At 39.2% G+C, this 12,250-nt stretch overlaps 1 protein-coding gene across 4 annotated transcripts in view; it reads right to left on the bottom strand.

Moving 5' to 3' along the window:
* The window catches only part of TMEFF2 (transmembrane protein with EGF like and two follistatin like domains 2), a 553,100-nt gene that overhangs the window by 403,447 nt on the left and 137,403 nt on the right, over positions 1 to 12,250 (bottom strand). For 3 of the 4 annotated variants that reach the window (XM_063399875.1, XM_063399874.1, XM_063399876.1), the window contains one exon: positions 1,653 to 1,709. The exons of the other annotated variant lie outside the window; for it this stretch is intronic. The gene's annotated coding sequence lies outside the window, so the exon portion shown is untranslated. The remainder of the gene's footprint in view (positions 1 to 1,652; positions 1,710 to 12,250) is intronic. 4 annotated transcript variants of the gene reach the window in all.

Raw genomic sequence — 12,250 nt, 5'->3', positions numbered from 1 at the left:
ATTTTTTGAACAAAATTGAACATTTATTTGGCAGCAGAAAATCATAAATACATTTCATAGCCAGCAAGCCTCAAACTATTCTTAATGCACTTAGGTAAAGGGTATGGATGCATAAAGAAAATTCATCTCAACAACATGCTTTCAGGCACAGAGAAATCTTACTTCTTGTCTTAACCCAGTGCTTGCCCTGCTTCCCCAGTGGATTTTTTAAAATTTTGTAATACCAGTGCAAAAAAAAAAATATCTGAGTTTATGCCTTATGCTGTTATTGCTTTGTTTTTAGTTTGCCTGCCTTCCATTTCACCTCCCCCCGCTTTTTTTTCCCTCTTTCTGTTTCATAAGCTTTTACTAGACCACATCTCCCTTCCCTGTCACTTTCCCTCCCTGACAGGTCTTTCCTCACCATCACTCTCTGCAGGATTTCGTGGGGGCTCTGCTTCCTATTTGGGGTCCCTGTGCCAGCACCTCACCTGGTACCTTGGCGCTGGGATGGCGCTGAGTAGCCGGGCAGGGGCGGTTCCCAGGCACTGTCACCTGTGTCAAGAGCCCCTTTGCTCCTCCACCACCGCCTTTTAGCACCTCTGGTTTGTTTGCCATCCACTCCTGTCCTTGTTTGTCTCCCCCAAAAAGCCAGGCTCACACACTCTCCAAAATCCCTCAGGCAGGGGCAGCCTGGCAGTGCTGAGCTGGAGCTGCTCGTGCCACGGGCCTGACCTCAGGAGAGCACAGGCCCTCCAGGTTGGGAACTGGCCCCTGCAGCTCCTTCTGTCTGACATAATTATACCTGAGAGGGACAATTTTTGCCTGAGGAATTTGTGATCGTTACTGGCACAAAAGTATGCAGAAGAAAACTTTTTTTTTTTTTAAACTACAGTATCTTTCCCAGCATTTTAAATGTCTGAAAGTCTACCAGCTTACATTTTCTATCACAACAAATTCCTGTTGCCCTTAATTTTTTTCATGTGCACATTGTAATGTCATTTTGTGCGAAGAACTCCTCCAGTAACTTTAGAGCTTGGAAATGTACATTTAAAACGCATTTGGAATAAAGTAGGAGTTGCCATTCTGTATCACATTTAATAGGTTGAGAAAGGGAAAATGCAGAACTAGGATTAAATTCTGCATTAGAAGTTGAATGCTGTGAGCTGCACTTATCAGAGGCTGAAAAACCAGGCATTTGGGCTTTCCTTCCCTTTGAATCACATAGTACTCATGGCTTCTCTCTTTTGCATACTCTAGCATAAAACCATAAAATACAGGGGGTTTTTTGTTTGTTTGGTTTTGGTTTTTTTTTTTTTTTTTTAATTAGCAAAAAATATTACATTAAGCTTATACATTGCCCAGGCAGTGCAAGATATACTGATATCAGCAGTTCAAACATTTACAAATGCAATAGTCTTGCATCCAGCACTTCAATGTGGTTGTCACTTGTGGAATAAAGCAGAATCTACAACAGGAAAGAATTCCGGCCGCAACATATCTCAGGCATTTTCCCATACTTTTAGAAATGTAAAAACAGGACATTTTGCAATTTTAAATAATTTGAGAAGAAAGAACAGTGACTGACTTCCCCATGTTCAAACTGATAAAAATTAAGGAGCTTCCCATGCATTTTCTGGTCACTACAACTTTATTTGACTAACTGACCTTACCTGCTTTGAGCACAGGTAGAAAGATGCAGGTCTCCAAGCAACTGAGTTCCTCAGTATCTATAAATAAAAGAATAAAAGTATTAAAATCCTCAGGGCCGGACAGCTTCCAGAAAAAAAAAAACCACAGTTATATTCAGGTGTTTGCATTTGCATGAGGCTGTCATTCATATTTGTCACAGGTTGATGGGACTGGAATTTCTTGCAATTGCTTGGTCACTTATTGACTGAGGTGATGTCAGGGCAGTTCTCAACAGAGAGATGACCCTAAAAAAGACCCCTGGCACATACTGAGAGAAACAAGCTAAAGGGGAAGATCATGGCCACTGACTGTCCTGCAGCAGGGCTACAAAGAGAGGACTGGACAGTTCAGAGGTACTGATTCAGCTCTGCAGAGGAGAAACAGCTACAAAAACTCAGTGGCCCTGGATTAATTTTTGACTGAAAGGAGCAATATCAGCCTCCTTTAATCCACCACCTGGGCAAGGCAGGCTCAGCAGGGCAAAATGCACCGTCCCTCTCGATGAGCAGCAAACAGCCTTTCCACTTTGCTCTGCCCACTGCCAACACAGGTATTTTTAATCTGCAATTTATTTCTGTCTGTCAAAGGTGAAAAGCATTAAGCAATTAATTATTTGAAGTGATTTAAGAGACAGCTGGAAGCCAGGGAGACTTCAAAAAGTAGCCGATTGTTATTAATTCATGTGGTATTCATTAATGTGTCATTAATGATGCTGCTTTCCTTGATATTTGATATAGAATGCAACACTATTGTAATTTCTCTGCAATTTAACAACTGCTAAAGAATATTTCCTGAAATCTGAGAGCAGTACAGATGATTTCAAGCTAACATTTAACACTTTATGCAGTGTCAGGGGTATTCTGCACCAGAGTATTCTTCCTCAGCATACTTGGAGAAATCCAGTCTCCAGCTATGACCTGTCAAAAGGCTTCCCTACCCCATCCAATGAAGTACCAAGTGCTACATCAATAACCAAAGACCTTGTCCATAAAACTTAGATCAGGAAATATCTAAGTTAGATCACCCTTCTGTTCCAGCCCATAAAACTTGTGGATGCTGACATCCAACATGTCAGCAAATTCCCTGGGCAAGCAAATGGTGATCCCAAGAGGATCCTTCAGCTGCAGATGTCTACAATAAAGGTACTGTTACCTTCCCACACTTTACACTGTCAGCATTAACTTTGCATCTCAGGCTTTTGTAAGATATTTATGCACCCACTACATGTTGGAGCCTTTTAACAATTCACTCTTCACAGTTACACAGGCATATATTTACTGTGTAATCTGCATTCCCCTTCCCACCAATATATTATGTTCAATGAAGCTGAAGTTCATATACTTGCTAATAGAAACCACATTTTTTAATCTAAAGACCATGAATATATAGTACAATTCCTGGCAGAATCTTAAAACATTGAAGAAATACAGCTCTATTTTAAAATTAAAGAACTCCAAAGACAATTTCCTGCTCTTGGGTCTGATCCTGTGAAAGGCACCACACCCACACAAGGATCACCTGAGGGCTCTCAGTCCCTCCCAGTATCAGGTTATTATTGCTCAGAGAGCTCTGCAGGCAGCATCCACATGATGTCCATGGAGAGAAGCTGCTGTCCACAAAGCCTGCCTGACTACAGGGCTTCCCAGACCACTTGACTCCCCAGCTGACCTTTCAAGCTTTTCCATCATCCCACAAAGGCTCTGTGGTTGGGCCACACCAGGCTTGCCTATTTTAATCCTTGTTTCTTCATGTTAGCTCCAGAGGAGAGCATTAGGCACTGATAAACAAACACCTCATTGTGGCTCCTGTCATAGACCAGGCTCAGCCGTGCCCCTGATATTATCAGACCAAACAATGGATAAAGAGCTCCTGCATGACAAAGCACACACTGTTTCACATTGTGACAGAGTTCACAGTTTGAGATGCACAGGAGCTTTATTTTTCCCCCGAAAAGAGACAAAAGTTGAATAAAAAAATGCTGTCTAAGAGACAAGTGCTGCATTATGGTAGAGTGGGATTTGAAAATAGGTCTATTAATTTGAAAATAATAAGTCTCTTAATTTTCAAAGACCTTAAGCTCCAAAATGTTCCCCTAATGTAACTTGGACCTATCCTTGTCAAAGAAATTACAAAGATGCCTGCATAGATCTCCCACACCTCACCAAAGTGAAAAAGGCTCTGCAGTCTCTCCACATTTCCCAATTGATCATGGAGAACAGAAGCATCCAAGTTCAGAGACCCTGTTCCTGATGTATTTCTAGCTAATCAAAAAGCTGGAGTTCCTGGGAATCACACAAGTATAATACTTTCTGCTTTAAAATATTTAGACCAGTTGAAAAGTTCCCATTCCATATCCGCCTTTCTATTGTCTGCAGCTCGAAGATGAACTGGTTTAAATACACAGTAAGATACACCTTTGTGAACACCACCACATTTCTTCTGGAATGCATCAATATGCTCAGCAGTCCAACTGTGTGAAAGGCTTTCAGGAATTCTTTCTTTTTTTATGGAATGGTGAAGAAATAGCTGATTGATGACTAGTGAAAAGATAGGATCAACAAAATATTTAATGAAATATATTTCAGGTTCAAAGTGAAGTTTCTGAGTTGGTAGTATTTTAGAAAGAGACCTACCAAGCCCATATATGTCTCACAATAAAATTGGGATGAGCAAAAATGATTTATAGAAGTAAAATAAGCAGTCTCTTTTTTGAATCTATTGTGTCTTTCAGGATACAAGTGTCTTCTGTTTGAAAACCTGCTGGATGAACTTAGAAATCTTAAGATCAAACATGTTTTTCTTCTTCATATTCCAAATACTTTTAGAGGAAATAATTTTTCCACTTCCAATCATTAAGTGACACATTAAACAAGAATAGGATACAGGTGTACAAAATTATCAGTAGCACCATTCTTATTCAAACTTATTTTCCCTTGTTTTCTCACAGATCACAGAACTGTATCAATGCAGGCCCTGATCCTTCTCCCAAAGGTCTTGCTATTGAATTTCAACTAGGACAAAACTAAGCAGTGGGGGGAAGAAAGCAGTGAAACGGGAGCAGAAAGAAGATAGGCAGCAACTATAGTAGAGATAAGAATAGATGGTCACAGGCTAACATAGTGCATAATTTAATGGCTTTCTTGAAATGCTGAATTCCTTTTGGGGGCAGATCAAGTACCTGCATAATAACTTTCTGTGATGTTGGAAGTGACAAGCACCTTAAAATATGTATGGAATATTGGAAGAATGAAGAAAAAGTGAAAAAAAAAAGTGAGTCTGATTATTATGCCCCAGTAGTTTTTCTTTTATTTCAAGCAGACTGTATCTGACTGGATTCTTACTGTCTGAAGGCAAAAAGAATAGTCCCACCCTGACCACATTTCACTTTTAGTACCATTAGATCTGGGTAGCCTAAATCTTAAGGCTTCACAAACATTTCAGATGGTACATATTACCTATGGCACAGTTCATAAAGCATAAATATCACTAGTAGTGTGCTAGAGTACGCCAGATTTTTTTCATGACACAAATATGGTGCACTACTTAAGCAAGATTAAGGAGCACGTAGCTAAGTGTTCACTCATCAGGCCTGCTGTTCCAAATGATTGCCTTACTTACACAAAGGGGTTTCTTTTCCTCTTTGAAATGGTTAATATTTGATAGTTTCCTCCCATGAATAAATCACTCGGCTGTAGTTATAAAATGGTGTGCTACAAAATCTAAATCTGAAGGCAGATGAAGACCTACAAAATTCTGCCCAGCAGATTATAAGGATTTAAAATATAAGGCACAAATCTGGATCACTCCTCCAGACCTAGTTTAAACCATGTCTGCTGCTGTCTTAAACTACCCTGCACGCAGTTTGGCAAGTGTGCAGAAATAGCGTGGTAAGCGCTCTAGGAATGGCCAAAGGAAATTTTTTAGGGTATAGTGAATTGTGAAGTGGGACCTCAGCCTGATGAAAGGACTGAGAGTATGTCTATGTGTAGGTTTGTATTCGGTTTTTGGATAAGAGAGAGTCACATGCTTCAAAATATTGGAATACATTCTTAAGTAATGCAGAATAGAAACCTCAGTAGTTCCATACTTGTATTATCTCCATATGAACTGGCACTGCTTTTGAAAGTCACCTTTCACTCCTCTGTACTGCACTGTCATGGTTTGGTCTTTAATCCTCATTACTCTTCTGTTTTATTTGGGATATCTTTTTGAGATCCTCATATAGCCCCAAAGCATATTAATGTGATATAAAGTTGTTTATAACAACTTCAGACCATCCTACTTTATTCTCAGAATGGTGAAACAGAAGGAAGCCAAACTTGTATCATAGGTTAATAGACTGGAAATTTGGAGAAAATAAAATCTTATAGTTTTATCTCATGGAATTATCTTTCTAGAAACACTTTTTGGCAGCTCAAGTACTCTTAAGTTCATCATTATTTACCATTGTATCAGAAATTAGTGTGGTAGGATGCTCAACAGATACCTGCAGAGAGAGCTAGTTGGGATTTCATATAACTAAATAAAGTTTATTAAATAAAGAACTAAAATATGGGCATCCACCTGCTCCGGCATGAGGTTCTCCACAGGCTGCAGGTGGATCTCTGCTCCACCTCCATGGGCTGCAGAGGCACAGCTGCCCCACCATAGTCTGCACCACGGTCTGCAGGGTGTGCTGCACCAGTGCCTGTGCAAATTCCACCTACAGTACTTCTGCTTTCCAAATAAATGGAGTGCTTAATAGCAGAAACTCTTAATTAGGAGACAAATGTTTAATTTACCCTCAGAAGTGGATTCAATCCTCTGTGACCTAGCAAGTCCTTCTTTAATGTGCAAAGAATATGAGGGATTATTTTGTGAACTGTGTGCACTAAGTGTTCTTTTTTCTTCAACCCCACTATGAACTCACTTTCCCCTTACAGTGGAATATATTTCTTTGTTCAAATTCAAGATTAAGAATTGGATTTCACACCAGTACAATAACAAATAAGCTCAGAGTATCAATGGAGTTATGTTGGACAGCAGAGGTAAAACCAAAATCTGTCCTATTTTCTGAGCCCGTATAGTATTATCATTTATCTTGTCTTTGCGTAGAGTAATCAGGTTGTCAGTGGGTACATTATTGTAAAGCAGATGGGTAATAAAACTGTCCACAGTGTCCCTCCGGAATTTCATATTTGCTTTTGGAAAAAGAAATTCTTTAACCTGCCACTTCAGGCTTGGGAGAAAAGCTTTCTCAGTTTCAAGTATACAGGATCATATTTAACACCTGCGACTTTTCAGTTCCAATGTTGTCACAGAATTACGGGTGGGAGGAATGCTAGTGGTGGAGTTTCATCTGAAAAAAATGGACCTTACTGCGTTGATAGATGGCTTTTAAACTTTTAACTTTCAGTTCTGGTTTTATATTGCCTGAGAGGGAATACTGTGTTGAAGATAATACAAATTGTCCTGCCCTTAGTCCTTTAGGATCCTATCCTTCATACTCATAGCCATGCATGCTGCAGCATTTCAGCTTTATGAAAGAAGTACTAATGGAAAATTTTCCCACCTTCCCATTTATTGTAGTTTTAACAAGAAAAATAACCAACATCAAGTAACAAGTGAAGGGATGAGAGGAAAAGGCCTCAAGCAGTGCCAGGGTAGGTTTACATTGGGTATTAGGAGAAATTGCTTTGCTAAAGGGGCTGTCACTGAGACAGGCTTCCCAGGGTGGCAGTGGAATCACTGTGCCTGGAGGTATTTGAAAAATGTGGATGTGGCATTAGGGACAGGTTTAGTACTGGACTTAGCAGTGCTGGGTGAACAGTCAGACTCAATGATCTTAAGGGTCTATTCCAGCCAAAATGATTCTATGCTTCTATGATCAAGTTCTACCAAGATCTGCATTTTTTGTGAGATAATTTTCCCCCCTGCCTGGTATTGAGGCTCCCTTCACTTTTGCAAAGCAGGCCTCAGGCTCCTTGCCTCAGCTCGTTGGGTACTGGCAAGCCCAGGAGATGAATGAGCCACCCCTGAGGAGTCAGTGACAGGATCCTTCAGGTACATGAAGGGGAACAGGCCCCTGGCCCTAGCAAACCAAACATTTGCAATAAGAAATGGGTCTTGACAAAATCGTTCACGATCCTAAGGGGAGAGAAGAAATACACTTTTATCTTTGAGTCTGGCAGAAGGGAAGTAAGTAACCACTCCTACAGGGCAAGTGGCCCTGGAGAGCTGCCCCAGTAGCTTGGGAGGAAGATGATACTGGCATGGGGCTTAGGTTGTTTGCCATAGCATTTATAAAATCTCCTGGCAAATGTTAGTGGAGTGCTGACTTCACTGTAACGCCCTTGGCTGCTTGGTCTCACAAACAGCCTAAATGGTCTGGGGTTTATTACAAGACACGTATTTATTAAACAAATAGGATAAAGATGTGTGTGTTTCCTCTCATTTGAATTAGTAGGAATTTCCATGGAAATCTTGCTAGTTTAGTGTTTGCCTTCTGTTTAGCAGTTCTTAGTGACACTATAAATGTGTGTTATAAATAGGTCTGAATAACAGGATAGAAATTTCCACCACCTTTCCAGCATCTTTTCAACACTTTCTGCAACTATGTCTTTTCAGAATATTTCCAATGTATTCCAAACAAAAAGCACCTACTCCTTAACTGAGTAGTATCCCAAATTTAGTGTATCATGGTCAAATCCTTAGCCATAACCACTGACCACTTCCATCCACAAAAATGGAATAATGATAATTTACCATAGCCTAAGATGAGGCAATGAATTTTGGATCTATGCCAGAATTTTATGTGTAGATAATAGGAGTAGTTTTACAATAAATTTTGATCGTCGTCTGTATGTAGGACTTTCAAAATATACAGGAAGCTTTGGAATGGGATGAACATTTAAGAATAATTTTATTTGAGATCCACTGATTGAGAAACTGGCTGTTATTTGCCTGGCTATTTATACAGAGCTTGAAGGGGAAGTGAATTTACTTTTGGACATCTGAAACATCTCTGCAAACACTTCCCCTGAAAAATACTGGTTTAATTTTGTAAGAAAAGTAATTTCACCTCTTTCCTTACCCAAACCTGTATGGATAGGTTAGGGATACTCAAAGTACAAAGTCACCACCCCAATCTTCCCTAGACAAGGCAAATTAGAACAGATCGGTGTCAACTACTGGAACAGATGTTTACAGCAACTGAGCCTGAAGATGCAGACAGACCAGCTCTCCTCCAAGATTTTGTAAGACAGTCAAAGGTACTGCTGTTGCTTTGAGACCTCTTTGGTTCTTTTATAATCTCTAAGCTGTTTCAGCAGTCATACCTTATCAAATCAAGTAATTCCTTGCTTTCAAAACATTCCTGGCTACCTTGGAGGATTTTTTTTATGATTTTAACCCTTTTCTTTGGTGCCTTTTGCAGTATATTTCCTGGGAGCGTGTTCCAGACAGCTGACAGACTTGCCAGATAGGATTCTGGTGAATTTGGTGATTTGCATTGACTTATACCAAGAATTCTGAAGTTCAAAGGGGCAATATAATTTCCTCTTCTAATACTGTATCTGTACATACCAGCAGGATATTTTCTGGGACACAAACAGATGAACAGGTCAGGCAGATTTCGGCTAATGAAAACCAAACTCTTCTAGTAAGTGCCCCATCTTTGCCTAAAGGTTTGTCTCTTGGATAAAAAATTCAGATGTCCAATGGTTCTCATTATTCTGTGTGAGAATAATGCTTTTTTTGTTATTTGGGATAAATTTGGGATAAGTTTTAGTTTCTTTATTTTTATTTTGGTTACATTGTTCAAACATTAATCCCTTATTAACTATTGTCTAGAATAACTGAATGTTTCTTAGATAAATCTCTATTTTTCTTAATTCCATCAACATGAAAACTATTTGTTTCCATTTGGCACTGCCTGAAGGGAGGTGTGGAGCAGAGGGAGATGGCTTAGGAAAAAGAGAGGGAAACAACTGGGGTGCAAATAAGAGGGGATAAAAAGTGTGTTTTAGACCTGTGATGAGGGAAAATGGAAAAGACAGACCTGGCTGTGGGTCTGATCACAGACTGAGGCCATCAGTGGGCAAGGGTGTGGAAAAATGCCTGTTGGATAGATGACAGAGTTGCTCTTGGGACAAATAATTAGGTCAAATGTAGCTGTGAACACCTACCATGACCAGTTTCATGTCTGTTCCCTCTTGAAAGAAATTTAAACATGGGCCAAGACGCACTCAGCCTTGATCAGAAATGGAAGAAATGTCTATTTTTCGAATCAATTCTTTGTTTGTTTTGTGTGGATTTCTTAGTATATTATTATTAATAAACTTTTTTGAGATAGAAGTTACTTAAAACTTAAGAAAAGCCCAGGAGCAAGGCTCCAAATTTACACAACGGAATCCTTTTTCTTTCAGATTGAGAAAAAAGCATCAAAAAGATATTTAAGATAGTTTGAAAGATGATGAGGAATAGGTACGGAAATACAGGAGTCACATAATTCTTCTGAGCAATTTTGCTGCTTTCCTTGGCACTGGCAAGAGGAGGGTCTTCACTCCTGACTGAAGCATTTTTAAATGGATTTTTTTCAAGGGGGAGAGTAGGAAGAGTTCCCTGGCATGTACTCAGCAGACAACATTTAAATGGATCTCATGGGTTTGAGCCTTTGAGTGCTATAAGCAATTCTCATCCTTTTGACTTTTCACAGCCTTAAATTCCCAATTTTAGCTTGCTGCCTGGGGGATCCAGACAAGGAAATCTTGGAGCAAATTGTGATCTGGTTGCAGTATCCCACTTTGTCCTTTGTGATCAGATGAGACCATCATTCAGAAGACAATACATCAGGATTTTCCTTCTATTCTACCACAATAATTCCTGTTCCTGAGAGCCTGCGTAACAATAGCACAGAATTATTCACTATGGTTCCTGTTGCCTGACTTCAAGTACAAAAAACCCCATTTTTCCCAGATCTTTTTTATTCTCAGTTTACAGTAATTTGCAGCTTAGTTATTCATGCTAGGCTAGACTGAATTATTTACCTTTTTCCAGGAGTTCCTATTTTTTTTTTTCTTTTTTATTAATCTCACCTGAAATAATTAGAAAATAGCACAGGAGAATTGTAAAAACAGTATTAAAAATTAGGTGAATTGAATTTATGCCTTGTTTTAGAATAGTGTGTGTTATTGTAACGTGCAATTATATTGGTTAAAAAAGACCTCAACTCCCCCCAGGTTACAGATTGATTTCATGGTTGTTTTGTAAGCTATTGCTCTGCTTCCTGGGGTATCTCTCAGGCTCTGTTCAGCACGGAATCCATTATAAACTACACATTCAGATAGATGAAAGGTATTATAGCAAGATTAACTTTGCTGCTATTGAGTGAATAATGATTTATAATTATTCCTTTTATGATGTTGAAGTTAGCTGGGCATGTGCCTACCAACCCATTTCCTTTTGTTCCTGGAGGTGTTGCTTTTAGCAGCGGTGGTTCCAGACATCTCTCAAACAGCAGATTTAAATGAGAGCTGCAAGCACACCCTTGCTGGTCACAGCTATCATCTACAGATTTTTACATGTGATTTACAGTCTTTTGTACCCTATTTATTGCCTGAGTTAAAGTGAAATCATCAACACAAAGAGACAGTCACGAGTTGCTCTCTATTCCTTGCTGGGGCACTCAAATGAGAATGAAGAACCTAAAAAAAGAAAGTGTAAACATGAGGAATGTTTAGAAATAAGCTAGAAAGCTATAGCCATAAAAGTTACTTATTATCTTCCTTTTTTTAAACATTACTGAATCACTTCACTGTTTAAAAGACAAGTCCCCAGCAGATATGAAGCAGCATTGCCTTTTATCTCCAGAACATCACCTGGTCAATGGTAAGTGATGGGAAGTAAAAGGTAAATGAACACAAAAAATATGCAAATACAGGCAAAACTTTGGTGAGTTTTAGTAAAGGGTTCTCCCTGATCTCTGGTTTTCCTTGTTTCACCTCTTCCCTACCTTCTGTGAATCATAGTCACATTTCTCTCTAAAGTATTTTAATCTCTTGTCAGTAGTAATTTCTGCAATTGTCAAAGCCTTGCTACTCCTCTCTTCCTTCTGTTCTTGATGTTCCTCAAAACGTGTCTCCACATTTTCTGCTGGATGTACCTCAGTTTTGGTCCCTACAGAAGAAAGGTTTTGCCATGGGACACATGGTCCTGGCCTTATTAAATCATCTATTTTGTCTTTTTTCTTGCTTCCATTAACAATGAGTTGAGAAAAATGAACAAACAGCCATAGATGGACAAGATTATATTTTCAGGAAAATGCTAATATAATTACACAGAGATTCCAGACTGAAAACACCTGACAGTTTTCAACTGCTACATATACAAAGCCAAACTGCTTTCTTTGGGAAACAAAGGTCATAACCTTGTCAAGCAAAAGCAGAGTTTAATGGTAAATTCAGGATTATTACTTCTTGCTCTGGAATCCCGGCTCCATCGAGTCTGAGTTCAGTTGCTTCTTCCTGAAAGTCTTTTTAAAGATGAGAATATAGCTAAGAATAGATCCCCTCATGAGAGACAATATCCTAAAATTATGCTG

Source organism: Prinia subflava, chromosome 6 (assembly GCF_021018805.1).
Source record: "Prinia subflava isolate CZ2003 ecotype Zambia chromosome 6, Cam_Psub_1.2, whole genome shotgun sequence".
Lineage (NCBI taxonomy): Eukaryota > Metazoa > Chordata > Aves > Passeriformes > Cisticolidae > Prinia > Prinia subflava.
Note: the sequence above shows the minus strand (reverse complement) of the source record. Positions and strands in the feature narration are given on the sequence as shown.